This window comes from Rhagoletis pomonella, unplaced genomic scaffold (assembly GCF_013731165.1).
Source record: "Rhagoletis pomonella isolate Grant_MI unplaced genomic scaffold, Rhpom_1.0 Rhpom_scaffold_00007, whole genome shotgun sequence".
NCBI lineage: Eukaryota > Metazoa > Arthropoda > Insecta > Diptera > Tephritidae > Rhagoletis > Rhagoletis pomonella.
Window position 1 is genome coordinate 28,793,219 of NW_023458561.1, and position 17,126 is coordinate 28,810,344.

At 33.9% G+C, this 17,126-nt stretch overlaps 1 protein-coding gene across 2 annotated transcripts in view; it reads left to right on the top strand.

Moving 5' to 3' along the window:
• The window catches only part of LOC118742526, a 90,549-nt gene that overhangs the window by 1,304 nt on the left and 72,119 nt on the right, over positions 1-17,126 (top strand). The window lies entirely within an intron of this gene.

The window sequence follows — 17,126 nt, forward strand, 5'->3', positions numbered from 1 at the left end:
CCTCCTTACCCTGCAGTACCGATATACGACGGCAATATCGTTAAGTATATTTTCGGACGGCTAACTAGTGTTTGAAATTAGTTAGTGATTTTATAATACCGCCCGATCGACCGTATAGGGTGAGATACCGGCTTAACTGGTTATTCTTCTTCTGTGATGTTGGGCTCCTCTAAATTAACTATGGCTGCAACGTCGGGAAATGCATTCCAGTTTTCTCCGGATTGAAGTATATTTGGGTCTTTTTTGAAATACATCCCGCAAATAATTCCATTCTCTGAAGAAAGTGGTATGCGTATTTAACGTCTTCGGTAACGCTGCCAGCGCACATCTAACATGCGTCAGTGTTTTCCAAATTGAAATATCTTAGGCAAGTATATTGAAATCCAGAACAATAATAGCCCAACTAGGAGACAGTAGGCAAGCAGTAACTGCCAACCGTAGCTGTCCTCAAGGGGGGAGTCTAATTGCCTCCACTATGAACATTGGTTGTTGACAAACTCCAGGAAGAGCTTGGCAATGGATTCATGGCATATGGATATACGTACAGTAGACCTAGTCACCTACGTTGTTCGCTAGCATGACGATACTATTCGGTCCAGATTGTAAGCTGTGATTAACGGAAGTTTGGTGTTCTGCAAAGGGTTTGTCTATAAACCCACTGAAGTCCACCGTTGTTTCATTTACCAAAAGAAAGAAAGTCAACTTGAATAGACCCACCTTGGCAGGGACAGAGATTGAGTTCTCAGAAGAAGTGAAGTGAAGGTGAAGGGGGGGGCGGGGGGAGGAGGGGGTGGCTCAAACGGGCTGTTTATTTATTTATTTATTGTGGCTGGATCAAAGAGTGTTGTATGCTAGAAGAGCTGGTTTGAATTGGTGCGAAAACGGGTAGCTCGCGTGGTGTGCCGCATTTTCGACGTAGGTTCAATGTGTCGGGGCTGTGGTGGTTAGTCTACGTTTATGGCATACACGAGGCGAGAGTCTATGAAAGTGTCAACAATTTCCCGATGAATGTTATTTAAACATCTGGTTAAAACTCATCTGGTAGGAACAACATGTTAAGTACGGCGATGTCCTAATTAACTGGGAGAATATGGTTCATGCAGTGTAAATTATACCCAAACGACATCAAAGTTTCCACTATGGCTAAAGAAGTCGCCTCATAAGACATCAACTAAGCAAATCGTTCAGTACGAAATCAGTTTTGAAGCACTTTGGAAGTAGTCACAAATTATTTTCATAATTGATAAATTGAGTAATGTCATCTGCGCCTACACCAAAAGTGGCATAAGGGTGGTCAAAAATTGAAAGTGAAAAAAGTAAAGTCAGAAATTTAACGCTCTCACCCCCTACGATTTTTTTATATCGAAAAAATTTACACTGTTTTTTTTTTTTATTTTGAAATAAAAAACTATTTAGAGATTGCTCAAAGCGCTCAAAGTTTTCCATGTATTTTATATGGGAAAAAACAATATTTCATTGAAGTAGTATCTATATCCCAAAACTCTGTTTCTCTTCGGGAGACTTCCAATAGTAATACCTAATTGTTTATTAAACCCACTGTATTTTTTGAGGTTTTTGTTTGACCTATAAAAAATAGTTATTACAAAAAAAGCTTATATAAACAATTGCGTATTGTTATTGAAAATCACTGATCGAAAAGTATTGATTTAAAATAATTATATAAATTTTCTATGAAAAATTGTTTGTTCTCATATAAAATACAAGGAAACCTCTGAGCGCTTTGAGAGATTTTCGGCATAGAACAATCCAAGGGGGATTAAAATTCGGACTTTACTTTTTTTTTGGGACCACCCTAATGTATGTATGCATATCTATACTAGCATCTTTTTAACTACATTACGTATTTACATACCTATCTTTTTTGGAAGAGTATTGTAACCATCTGCGAAACTGGTTCGCACAAAGCGGCAATGACAATTACGCAGAGCGATAATGGCAACACATGCAACAAGCAAAAGCACACGAAAAACAACAAAGTCAACAGCGATGTCGAATTGACCCCAATTGACCGCCGCCGACTATGATAGCCATTCCTAAATTGAAGCGCTAAGCGTTGCGTTTTCTAGCGCCAATCTTTGGCAACGCGCGCTATACTCTATGTTCGACATTTCTCTCATTTCCTCTTTCTTTTTTTGCCCTCTTTCTTTCTGACGCTGTGCTGCGGTGCTGAACCAACCGTTAGATTAAACGCCCCACAGTGGGAGAAATCAGGAAAAAGCTTGCCATATATCGTAAAAATTAACCTTGAGGCTTGAAATTTGGAACACAAGCTTCTTTAGTGAAACAAAATCCGCTCACAAATGCGCCAATTTGCATATAACGGTATTTTTTCTATCTCGCAAAAAAAATTAAGTGCTTTAACTATTGTCATGTGGGCTTGCAAGAGCTAAGGGAAGGTCACCTAATTCAACTTCGAAATGTTAGGCCCTGCCCATGGGCGTAGCCAGGTAGGTGCAGGGGGGTGCTCGAGCCCTCCCCTAACTTTCAAATTTTCCTAATATATATATAAAATAGTACCCTGAAATACCAGCTTCATTGGGTCGAGCCCCCCCCCCACCTAAATTTCATTCTGGCTACGCCGATAGCCCTGCCTAAAAGTGTTGCATACTGGTTTTTTAGGCAAAAGCAACATATTTACTCAGTCGCATTTGTTTTGCTGTAACAATTTACCATTACAATTCAATTACATAATCTTTCATCTTGGCTGCTCAAATTTCCTAAGGAAAAAAAAACTATAAGAATATATGGATAGTTCACCGAAAGATTTAACATTTCCAAAAATTCGTTTTTTTCTTAGTGTACTAAAAAAGTGAAAATTATTTAAAAAAAATGTGACATTAACAAAAAAAAATGCCAGAAAAAAGTCATGAATCTAGGCCTTAAATACCGAAGCTAGAGCAAAAATATACATTATTGCTAAATCTTGCCTCAAAAAGGCAAATCTGGGCCCTATTGCACCAACGTGTACTGTCTTTTTTGGTAAATGTGAACTGCAGATTCAGGTTCCTCGTACCCAAAATCTGCTAAGATCTTTTCGCTTAGTATTTAAACATTTCGGGAAACACTTGTCAATGACTTTGAGAGATATTTTACTTCCCAAGTGACTTTCTTTTATGAAGTTAGTGAAACGCATAACTTTGCGCGCAACTTCGATAATTGCCTAAAATGCTAATGATACGTCGTTGGTGCAATAGGATCCTGGTCACACAGCGCACGACTAATAGTTTTCGCTCTAAATACATACATACAAGGCTTGAATAATTTAAATCGGGTAGGCTAAATTTTTTTATGGCATATCCATTAACGAGAATGTTCAAATTAATTCAGTTAATGAATGTTTGCCTATTCCATTTTTAGTTAAACGATCAAAATTGATTTTAAAAACAAAATTTATAAAAATTAAGTCTTATTGTTTTTTATTCCTTGACTATTTAAAATTGAGATTCCAAGGTTTGCAATATTTCTCCACCAGATTGCGAGGAGTTTACTCCCCATGTTATACAACATAGCATAAAAAATTTAAATTTTTAGTAAGAGATTAAGTACTCGTCTTCTAAACCTTTCTCTACTTGTCTGGCTTTACCTAATATCAGCTATTTCTATGCGCCTTCGAAACATCTTGATTGGTGAATACATCAGAAATTAGCATCTGGAATTAATTTTTCCGTTTTCCAGGCTGATAAGAAGGTTTCGAAATAGGTTGATTTCTGCCTCAGATGAATCTCTATGGTTAGTAATGTTTTGTAAGCCAATATGCTTGCCTTCACATAGATTCTACCGATACGGAGAAATAAGTGCAATGCAAAAATATCTACTCCGGAGGTGGGCTCAAATTTTCCTTAACGTGTTTTTGTTCAAAAATAGTGGCATACTTATCTTAGACAATGCATTCTCTTCAGTTTTGCATAAGGAACAATATTTCATCGCGAAATTGTATTTTAACGAAAACTAAAAAAAGTTATACTAAAAAAAAGTAAAAATAACAACTCGCGATTATATAACCATACACAGTCAGCTAACACGTTTATTCGTACGGCTTAATTAAAAAGTGATATAATTTAAAAGTAGTTAAATATTGGCATGCAAAATTTTTATACAGTATTTTTTAAGCAAATATGTATTTATTTCTTCATGTATATAACAATTTTAGAATGAATTTCGAGTGTGTCAATAAAAATTAAAAAAATGGAATTGTAGTTTCTCAAATCATAGTCATCTTTGGCTCATTCTAATCTTTTTTTTTTTAAATTTGGTGGCACACTAATTTTATTAAACTAGTTTCTTTCGTTTTGGCAAGAAGAAAATTTTAATCGCTTAATTTTAGCATTTTGGAGTATCTTAATTTATTAGAATTAAAAAAAAAATCATAAAATTTCAAAATTACAAATAGGCTGCTACAGATATTCTGCATACTGTCATTTTTAAATTTGGTGGCACACTCTTGAAACTTCACATATACGTTGTATTTTGTGCCAACGTCTCTAGCTTCTTATATGAACATGCTATTTGAAAACTTCCCAAAGTTATTAAAAAAAAAAATAATTATTATTTTTTCGAGTGAAAATGAAAAGATGAGTAATTTCGAAATAAACGTTTTAAGGCAAAAATGGTTCAAATACTTGATTTATTTTTGTTTCTTGAACTCCTATTGAGATACTATGTGCAAGAAGATTGCTTTAGATTTTTTTTCTGGTGATAGAAGGAAGTGACACTAAAAAAAACAAATCGTGAGATTATCTCATATATATATAGACAGTGCAATCCGCAACAACGTGCATCGACCCTCGGTATATCTACGATTTTATCTAATTACATCGCTACTTCCGCTTTCTCTCTCAATAACCCTCAATATAACTTCACATTACTTCATGTGAGTATAACGCTGTACACATGTATCTACGACCTCATAGGAAGTGTTAAATATTGAATTTGAGACCTCCGTTTCATTAAGTCACATAATCCACAAAACATTTAACCACAGACAAATTTTACTAGAAAAAAACTGAAATTTCATTGCATACAAAAACCGCATCGCCCAGCAAATATGTGCTCGTATGTATCTTCTATCAAACGTTTGGTATTTTCATATGTACATATATACTTATACATAAGTATATCGAATTCATTGGCGCTGCAGTTGCAACTTCCTCTACAAATGTTGAAAAATATATTTTAACGGCATTGAAGTTGCTTCGCTGTTAATGAATTTTCTTACACCTAATAACACAACTGAACAACTGTTATACTTCTTTGCTCAGCGTGCAGCGTGAGCCATACATTCGTATGTACATTAGACCGTACCAGAAAATAATACGCCGTATCCTTCGAATTTAAAGTATTTTTGCAATGTAATTTCGATTTTTTTTTGTTGCCGAACAGGGGTCTACTATTTACATTTTTTGGCATATCTTCGGCATTAACATTCGGATTTGAAGGCATGGCATGTCAATGTTCTTGTCTCGAGGAACATTTTTTTGCACCAAAGTTCATTGACCTCAATTGACCGGTTCTAATACTTTCCCAACAGATCTCAGTTCTTATCCCACTAACGTATCTCCCTAATAGCAGTAAAATAAAGCTCACCGAAACTCATCAAACTTTTGCTAAGAAAGTATTTCGATTACTGCAACGAACTCGTTAAACATTTTTCTTGTTGACGAATGTAGATGTTACCGAAAAATGTATCAAGTCGACCCTAGGTTCGGCAACAAAAAAAAAACATTTTGCAAAAATGCTTTATGTGTACGTACAGGTGCACGGCGAACGTTTTTTTTTTGCTTGTAAAGTTGTACGGTCTAATGTACCTAGGTACCTAAATGCATCAGTATTTATCTATATCTGCACATACATATGTACGTAGCATAGTTGTTTTGCGTACAGAATTGTGTTGTATGCAACCTCTTAGTAAATCTTATTTTTTTTTATCTTTTGATAATGCTATGTGCCGTATGAACGGTTAAATTTTTTACTGTTCTTCCAATTATCAATTACGAGTACTTCTCCCTTCGCTTTAACACTGAATTTCTTTTGAATAAAATATTCAATTATTACCGCTCGCTATGGGCGCGCAGTCTTGAGAATTGCTTATTAGCAAATGTTCTTCTTTCCACTTCTGCCTTTTCGTGTGAAATGCAATTATTTAAATAAATAACAACAAGATGTTGCACCTTTCCATTGAACCCAATTAGCTAGTTTAATCAGAATTAGCCTATAACCGCAGGTTTCACCCCACTTTTTTTTTATAGGAAAATCCGTAATAATTCTAAAATGCTAATATTATATTTCTGTTTTGATTTTACTATAGCTGTTTTATTTTTTTTTTTAATCGAGCTAAGGTATTTAGGGCGATAAAAATTATGGAATTATATAATCCTGAACGACAAAAATGCCTTTAAGCTTAGAATATTTCCAGAGATCCGCCGCGTAAACGTGTATATTTCCCGGAGTTTCCACGCCCGGCTTTTAATATTTCCAACCTTAAAATTTTCAATTTACGTAAAATTCTTACAAAGTTATGCATCATGAGAATTTTAGATCATATCGGCATTGCTACTCAGATATTTTGGTAAATATCAATACGAAATTCCACTACCACATCTAAAATGCTTTTAGAGATTTGGGAGATCACGGAACCTTTTACAATATATTCGTTATGAAAGCGCCGCTACCAACTTCCAGTACTCTACTATGTATAAACGCTTCCAGAGATAAGCCGTAAAAAAGCTCTGGTATATATGGGTAGTGCCACACCCTCTGTTTCAATAGCGCCATTTTGCTTTATGTGTATGGAAAACTATTCATATATATAAGCACATATGTATCTCCATATCAAGTTCCAATACTGTACCACAAACACTTCCAGAGATACACAGTATGAATTCGGATAACGTTTGATATATATATATATATATTTCTTATATTAGCATACCACCAAGTTCCAATGCTGTGCCTTAAATACTTCCAGAAATACGCGCTATAAAAACTTTAGTTGGTATGGGAGGTGCTAGGCTCCTTTTTCCAATAACGGCCACATGAGTACCAAAAGGCGGTGCCACGCCCCCTCGATATATACTTTTAGCCTATGGCCATCCCTAGGATGTCTGCAGTAGTTGTGTAAAATTTGGTTATGATCTGCCAAGCGGTTTTAGGACGCAACGCCGCAAAGTGGTAACCGAGAGGAAAAAAGTCAATCTGGTGTTTTATTTTAATTCTTACTTGGACGTAATATACCTACTGGAATATAAACTGAATATCTATTGAGCCACATTCAAACATATGGACGAAATTTCGGAGTAATACTCTCATCTATGTATGGGGAGGCACCACTGTGCACCGTACGAGTTTCCACAAAACGAGACCCCTCTCGCAGTCGGGCACCGAAGCGAAAAGAAAAAGGGAGCACGTGTACCCAATTTATATAAAAAATAATAATTCGATTTGGATAGTAATGGTATTGGCATAACGCTTTTAGAATGAACTTTATAATTAATGACTCTGCATAAACGCGCTAATTGAATTTGTAAGTTCAGGGTTGAAATGCGCCATTAATGGTTTTGCACGTGATTATAATTACAAGTTATGTAAAAGTTAATATTAATCGAAATGCTCAGGTTTGTAAAGTGGGTGTGGCTATGATTTGTAAGAAATCTAGCTGGAAAAAACAGGATGATAGTTAATTGCCAGTGAATCGCTTAAAAATTTCTCAAGATTCACGTTTAAAAAATTTAAATTCTATTGTTTACTTAGGTCTGATTTGTTTATTTATTTTGATTCATTTGAATTTATTATATTTCTACACATACACATACAATTATTTAGATTAACTTTATAATGCACTTGCTTTTTTAACAAGAAACTGTGCTGAAGGAACAGGTATTTCTGCTTCGCTTGCTTAGGATGGAGGGTCGATAAGCCTGTGATTTTTTTTTTTTGGAGTTATCCTTTTTTCTTGTTCGGTGTTATTTGATTCTTCTAGCAGGGTGAGACATTTTTTTCACGTGTGACTTTTTAGCTAAAAAAATGTATTCCACAACCGAATTTCCTTTGATTTTTATACACTTTCGCCAGAGATACTGCCAGTGGATCAGTGTTTTTTTTTCGAAAAGTGAGTCTGAGTGTGTGTTATCCAGCTGGATATCAGCTCGATCAGTGATGGGTTACCAAGCACTACGTCCGGCAGATAATAGTCGATGGGAGAAGTCTTATTATTATTGATCCATGCTCTGGTTTTGGATGCGCTAGAGTACTCGTTAAATTTAAAACTATAAGTTCAGTGGTTAATAATTTAAAATTCTTCTCAAGATTCAATTAAACTAGAGTCGAGCGAGAGAATAGAATTTACCTAGTCTTAAACATCCCAAAAAGGCAAGCCATTAAATAAAAGTAGCACTCTGGATTATTTTTTTGTTTATTGACAGCAACCAAATCCAGAGCTTAGCTAATCCATAATTCAAAACGTATCGCCAATTGCTCGTTGCTTATGGCGTTATTTCCATCTTTACCGCCGCACAAATTTATTTGCTGTTGTCTTCTTTTTCATGAATATTTTTCACCTTTCTCTTATTACTTGCGAAATACAGTGGCGTGCAAAATATACAGCTAAATTACAAATAAAACGCTCACAATTGACTGTTATGTATTAGGCTGTAGAGCAACAGAACATCCATGGCAAACGGTGATTGTGCCACCACGCGCATGCGCACTTGATTTATGCGCTCATTAGAGCGGTAACTCCGGTACGCCTGTTTGATCTCGCTTTATGATAACCGGCATTCGGGTTCGCAACTTCATACCCACCTAAGTATGTACGTATGTATTTTGTATTTGTAATATTTATGAATGCAGCCAGCAGCCGTGTCTGCTGTTGCCGTTAACATTTTTCGTGCATCTTTGCCGTTGCCTTTTTTTCTGTTTTTGGTTTTGCAGTCGCAATGTTCTTGCAACATGAACCACTAAAGGAGATGCACATTTCGCAATGGCAGCAGCAGTAGTCAAGTCCCGGTGTATGGCTGGTTGGCTGGCTGCTTTTGCTAGCCGAACGTGTGGCAAAACATTACTTATTCATTATTATCTTTCCAGCCGCCAGTCGCGTGATAACTTATCTAACACTTTAGCTCTTCAGATTTTTATGCACCTTGTTGTTTGTGGCATGCAACTCGCAAGCTACGCAGCTTAACCCACTCACGGGTGGAATTCTTTGTTCTAACGCGATTGTCGTTGGCCATAGGCGTATGTAGGTATGTGTGCTTGGACCATTATATGTACAAAAGTAAGTTTAAAGTGGTCACTTCAATGTTTCTTTTTTCTATTTCTGCAGTGGTAGTTAACAGGAATTTAACTGTTTTTATTAGAAAGTTGACGGGTCAAGATTTTTGTCGTTCATCGCAAAAGCCAAATAAAACACCAAACAATTTGACAACCTGACACAGAGATTTGCCTAACCTACTTTTGTTGCGGAAAAATGCTTGTCTTTGGTAAATTACAGCTTCATTGTGGGGGTACAAAAAGTTGACATTTCTAACTGTTCATTTGCCGATTTGTTGGCTTAGTAGTCAATGTTCATACTCGTAAATAGATGCAAACATACTTTCAGTTATTTTATTGAGAGAGAGTACTTATGTAGTATAACGATGTAGAAATAACGATGTCATGCGCACATATTTACATAGGTGTTAATGCAGTTGCCGAATGCTAAATTACTTATTATTTAATGGAAGAATTTTATAATGATGAAATTAGTTTGAATAAAGCCCACTGTAATGGCGACTTCTTAGAAAACTGTGTAACATTGCCCGCCAAATTTATGTTATGTTGGATTTTTAATTTTATCACCTAATTGATTTCAGGATAGTTATCAAGAAGTATCTTTCGAAAGCAGGTATAGATTGTTCGTACCTTTTGAATTCCACTGAGTCGAATGGAGTTTCCACTTGCCATTTGTGTGGACTGAGCTCCACATAGTTTCAACTCAGCCATGAATGCAGCTAGTGATGGAGCTGGCGTCAGTAATATGTTGGGGATCATTGCAGCGTTTCATGATTTTTTAAAAAAGAAAATCGAAGAAAAAACTGAACAAGATAAGCTCAGTTTCACGAAGCGGTATCAAAATCACTTAAACGTTGGACAGAGTTTTGTGGTTCTTGAAGAGATTTTAGTACGGAAACACGGTGAATCAGCAACACAAACTTGCCAGTTCCTGGCTGCTATTTCCACTTCGAAATTTTAAATGTTTTGAAAAATAAAGCAGTCAGTGCCCTCAATCGGTTTGCCTTTGAGTAAGCAATGGTAATCAGAAACGAAAGAGTTTTCCAAACCGCCGAAATTTGCGGAAGATGCTGTGAAGGAATTTCAAGAGTTTCCACAAAATGTAGAAAGTCATTTTCACGAAGTTTTCGAAAATGTGAGCGAGGTATGCACGCCATAGAAATAAATGCAATGTCGGTAGTGGGAACGCTGACGATTATTATAGCATTGCATTCTATATTCCTACATTCATATTTAGGGTCGTTTTATCAAAACGAAATCTGGTTTTGAAAACTCCGGTGTCGTTTCCTTTGGACATTAATAGAATACCCCCATTTTTTTTTTTAATCGGTCAAATAGGAATTTTTGAATGATATTTTAACAGTTTTTGTAAATTCTATACAAATAACATAATTGTCAAAATTAATTTTATTAAAGTTCTAAGCACGCACTTTTGTAGGCCACGAAATTAAGTATAATAGCGTATAAACTAAAAATGCCTGCAAAATTTCGCATATTTGTGGCATTTTTTTTTTGTTGGTGGTGTCACGAATTTGGTGCTATAAAAAGCCACTTCAAACTTGTATTATATTATTCTAAAAATTAATGGACTACAAAACTGCATACCCGAATTTTTTTCTAGAAACATTAATAGAGTGTACACTCAAATATAAAGAGTTTACTCAACTATCAGTTTTATCCTTGGGCGGAACGTACGCTAAGTGCTCATTTTGACGGCGCCATAAGTCACAGTAGCTCCACTTAGGTATGTCTTCAAAAGAGTCACAACTCAAAGATTGACATTTTTGAGATTATGTGCTAAAAATGTACACAGAGCTTTTATTTACCTTTCAGAAAAAGCTGAAGCAAATGTTTGTTATAATTTGTTGAAAAAAACTGAGGTAAAGTCGCCCTTGCCCATATGAATATCATGTGCTAAGAAATAGTTTTTCGCATTTTCTGACAAACGTATTATTTTGGGTTGCAACTCTTTCGAAGACGGTGTGCGATATATTTCACAAAATTCTTCTAAGGTGGTTTCAACTTTCGAGTAAAAGTCACACTTGCAAGTATATAATGAAATACATATATATATCTTTATACCAGTATATCACTTACATATACATACGTAAGAAAACATTAACAATTACGGTTGACATAAAATTAACTTAACCAAAAAGCAATAAAAAATTTGCTTGATATGCTCACCCAATTCGTGAGAAAAAATTTCCAATGGAAAATATTCTTTAGCTTAGCCGGTGGGTGTGGATGGAGCACATGCTCCCACTCGATAATTTTAGGTAATTAATTTTAATGAATGTGTGACGTTGAGCAGTGTTTTATAAAATTTGGCTCTTACGAAGGTAATAGAGATTTTAAGAGGAAATTACATAAATTCATTAAAAAATATATGTAAATAACACCATGCGACAGTAAATTTTACACACAAAAAAAATATATATATTCGCGAAACCATGGGCTAAATATAGTAAAAGAGCGTTTTTAGTTTTTCTCCCTGACGTCAGGATTTTTTAAAAGGATTTTGAAATTAGAAAAATATGATTACATCAAAAAAGTATTAAAAAAATTCAGTGCAATTTATAAAAACAGTATGGATATCAAAATAAAAAGAAAAGTCTGTAGAACGAAAGCAAAATTTTTTGGTGCATAACAATGAGTAGTTTAGATTTTATATTTAAAAACCCTGAAATTGGAAAGTATGCAATGGTACTCATATGAAGATATAAATATGTACATTAGGGAGCATCAATCTCCATACAAAAAAGTCGGTACAATTAAGATTTGCGTGAGCTGACTATATAAATAATATTATAAATAACATTAGTTGTAAAAAATATTTTACCCAAAAGATTATAGAGGAGTTTTAGTTTAGAAGGTCTGCATAAAAATGCTTCAAATTGTTATCAACGAAATCAAAATAAAGAAATTTTTGGAGGTAGGTAGATATTTTCAAATCGGTTCAGCTTACTCAAATCTTTATATATTTCCGAATTAATTTTCGGAAGTCTTGAAATATAATAAATCTTACTATTCCGGTGAAAATAGCATAACTTTTTGGTGAGACATCCTAATGTAAATACATATACTTACTATGAACATACGTGCGTACAATCTACATTTGATGAGCGTTATTCAACTTATTTGCCTAACAAGCGTTTTCAGCGCAGCACAGGCAACTAACGGTGCATGACTAGCGTTAATGGAGGCGGAAAAGGGTTGAGTTCACAACTTTATAGGTCTGAGATTGGCCTACTAGCAGAGATGGGTAGAAAAAAGAAATGAGAAAATTGTAAATATGTTGCAAACTGAGCATGCAACAGACCATATTTACACATATGTACATATGTTTGTACCTTAGGGTGGTCCTAAAAATACGAACATAAAAATTTTGTATGGGGAATCCCGTTATTTTGTTCTATGTACAAAATAAAAAAATCCACGAAAATTTTAAAACTAAAAAAAAAAAATGGGATCATCGGTTCGAATCCCGCTGAAGAAGTCTGAGGAGGAAATGTGGTGATTTCCGAATTAGCTGTCACTTCTACAATTTTTTCAAATTGTTGTTGCTTTTCCACGATAATTTTCATTAAAAACGGCCTCAAGCTCAATACAAATTGTTGTTAAGAAAAAAAATTTAGGCGTCGCTACTAGGGTTTAAAAAAGTTTGATTTTTAATCGCTAAAACTCGACGAAATATTGACTTGAGAGCTGATAAATTCGGTACAGTATTGAAACTTATTCACATAAATTCACAAGCTTGCTGAGTTTGTACTGGTCTAAGTCAAAATATGGTGGATTTTTTCGCTTTAGAAATATATTTTTTTTTTCAGCCCCGTTAGCGACCCAACACTTGTTTTAATTTTGAAATTTTCCTTGATTATTTACTTTCTACGACCTACGAATGAAATAAGTCGTTGTCGCATGATGTTGATATTTTCAAAGACCACCCTAATGTACATATGTAGACAGATGTTAAACAGGGACAAGCAATTGACATACATACCTACTAATATTGTACGAACACATATGCACATACACTTTGTTATTTTCTAATAAAAAAAAATTTTAGCTCTAAATTGGCTGCTGGCATAGCAAATGTTTACTAAAAAAAACTAAAAAAAACGTGCATTAAATTTGTCTACCTGTTAGAACAATAGCACTATGGCACAGGTGGAGGTCCCTTTGGTTCATGAACGCTCTCAGAATAAACTGAAATATTTGTGTCAATATTTTCACAACCCATTTAAGGTCTTAATGATCATCATTAATGTTAATATTTGCAGTTGTAAATCAACATGTGGTTGAGAAAAAGTTAAACTTTTCTAACAACATCAGCGATAATTGACACTAATGACTTGTAACGTTGCAGTTAGCAGCATACATACATACAAATGCAAATGCACACTTAGTACATATAGTTATGTAAAAAGTAATGGCAACAGTTATGGATATTTTTCTTTTGTTTGTTAAATGTTTATTATTTTTTTATACAAATACAGCGTATTTTCTAAGAAAACCCACATAAGTCCAAAAATCAAAATTTTGTAGAAAATTTAAAAAAAATGGTACAACAACAACAAACTTCTATTAAGAATTTTCGGAAAAATGTAAGTATGCAGCTTTAATGCCCATTAAAATTTAGCTGCATAAAGTGCAAGTTCAAGTAGCTGAGAATTCGCGTTGATTTTTGACAATTTTTTTTTGCTGATGGTGTCACAAATTTTTTCCATACTTAAGTATGTTCGAATTTTTATTTATTTTTTTTTTAAGTAACGGCATCATCCGCAAAAAAATATTAATAAGCAATGCGATTTCTTAGCCATTTGAAAGACAAAACTGTTCAAAATGCCATGCCCCAATTATTTTTTGCATGACTGTACATATTAGACATGTGTGCTAAATACATAATATAACATCGAAGTAAGCAGCTAGGCAAATCACAGCCTTGTTTTAAAAATTGTTTAAAGCTTCAAAAGTCAACTATTGGCTTACACAAAACGAAAATGGCTACTCATTGTTTAGCTGAACTTACAGCTTCATCGCGCTTTTCTATATAACATATGTATATGTATGTATGTATAGGTATGTATATACTTATGTACATATGTACTTGCTTTGTATGTACTTACGAGTACTTACACATAATTGACTCTTTTCAGATATGAACATATTCATAAACTATGTACATTAGGGCGGGTCGAAAAACACAACATATCTTATACGAAAAGTGTTAATTCCCTAAAAGGTGCAATTTTAGTCCATTTTTCTAAAAAATAAATCCTTATTCTCTGCGACAATATTTTCAGTCTACGGAATGAGCTTGAAACATTGAAAATAAGCGTGGAAATCCAATTTTTAAAATTTTTACAATGACTTGTGTAGATCAAATCCGGAACTTATTTCCTATTATGGCACCTTTTAAGACCTATACAATTATCATATCAAAAATGTTGTGTTTTTCGACCCGCCCTAATGTACACACATTCATATAAGTAAGTATATGCTCCCGCATGATTGTTTATTTGTCACTCAACGTTTTTTTTTTCACGACTACAACAATTGACCCAATTCGTATTTCAAACAAAAAATGTGTTTGTTTTGGTAATGAAAGCATTCTACAAGCAGATGTACATTGCAATTACATGAATTGATATGTATGTATGATGATGAGCATGATGATGTGATAAAAAATCGTTGCACATGCACGCACTTGAATGTTTGTAAGGTTGCACAAATACAAAAATAATAAGAGTATCTGTGGCGTAGGCGCGACTCAAATACACGCGCTTTGAAATACACGCTTGAAAACATTTACAATCTTTTGCCATTGTCAATGCACTTGAACAAAATACAAAAAAATAAAATACATTACTTAATAGCTTTAAAATGGGCTTTAATTGTGATTATGCGAAAACGCAAGCAAAATCGATTTTATGAACGCGATTTCAAATATGTGTTATATTTTAATAGGTGGCAACGCTATAAAAAGAAAAAATTTCTCAAACATATCTTTATTGAGGGCATCATTTACGCATACCGAATCTACAGCTAGAACCCAATAGGGTGGTCAAAAAAAAAACTTCTAAATGTTAAGCTTTTCCCTCTTAGCATTTTTCTTAATGGAAAAACAGAATATCCGTATTTTTTGTAAAAAAAAAAAAGATATTTAGAACTGCCTCAAAACACATGAAGTTTTCGCGTATTTTATATGGTAAAACACTTTTTCATAGAAATGGTATGGCATTCTTGAAAATCAATATTTTTCGATTGGAAAACTCTATTTCATTTCAGCAGGCTTCCAATAATAATACCCAATCGCTTATTTTACCATTTTTTAATACTAACTATTTATGATCAAGAAAAATTTTCACATAAATCAATGAGGCATTTAAATTACAGATTTTTCATTTTTTGTTAGTCATATCTTCCGCTTGCTATGGAATACTACGTTTTTTTTATACACAAGGGAAATATTCAATTAATAATTTTTAGAAAGTTAAGGCTGCAACACGAAATTAATTCAAAGTATTTTAATGCCATGTTAAGTTTTGAACTTCGCGCTTGAGAGACATTTTTAATATTTATTTGCGGTTTAGAAAATTTAGGCGAACGGAAACTAGAAAGAAATTTTACATGGATGCCGACTGTTTTAATATGTATATGTATGTATATATAGTTGCAAGTTGTCTTACCTAAGGTGAAGCTAAGTTAAATAAAGACTTTAAACGTTTATAAGTACATACATATATGCTCTACTTACCGGTAAGGCACTACAATCTGCGAATACAGAAATGTTATAAACAAATTACTTTCAATTTCAAGCATGCAATTTGTAGGCACTTTTAATTTAGAGAAGCCATTTTTAAATTGCTTATACCGAATTTCCACTAGCCATTAAAATGACAAAAAATTGGGGGAACTTAAAAAATGCCATGTGGAAATGAAGTTAATGCATTTTTTTTTGTAACGTAATGACACGAAAATTGTTTAATGCTCAACTTTGTTATTATAATTTTTGGCATTTAATTCAGCATTTATCTCTACATTTTTTAAATTGAAAAATTCCTTAAACTTTGTAGGTACTAGTTTTTTGAGGTGAAAATTCGGCAGCCAGTGAGGTAATATTTATGAAGAAGAAGTATCACTTCGCGCGTGGGTTCCATATACACCTTTTTGTTTGTAACCGTACTATACGTATGTATATATATGTATATGTATGCATATCTATATATTAATACGCTAACATAAATTTTGTCTCCGTTCGTTTGGCGATTTTACCGAACCGATTTCAAAACCACGTTGGAAAGGCATTTTTCCGTAGATGAGCAGAGTTTTTATGGTTTCACAATTGGTTGAAAATTACGGCAAAAACCGTCGTTTAAACATTTTCGAATTGTGTATAAATGTTGCTGCAACATGTTCAATTTGACATGTTTCGCCTGTTGTTTCACTACACATTTGACATTAAGCTTTGAAATAAATGTAATATGAAGATGAAGAAATAAATGATAACGATGAAGTCAAAAAAAAAGAAGACAAAAGTGAAGATAAAGACGAAAATGGAGACAATGACAGATACATAAGAATTAGGGTAACTGAAAGGGTAAGAATATTTCTTGAATTTATGAAGTGAAACTTCTTTAGCGGCAGTTGGTTGGTTGGGAGTAAATTGTCAAATTCAAGAGGAATAATGTTTAGCGGTTTGAGAATAAAAACAAAAACAAAGATGCTTAGAGGTACAGGCAAAAACGAAGATCAGAGTAAATTTAAACAATTTAAGGTAAAGGTGAAGATGAATATGCAAAAATAAAGATAAATATGAAGAAAAGGATGAGGATGAA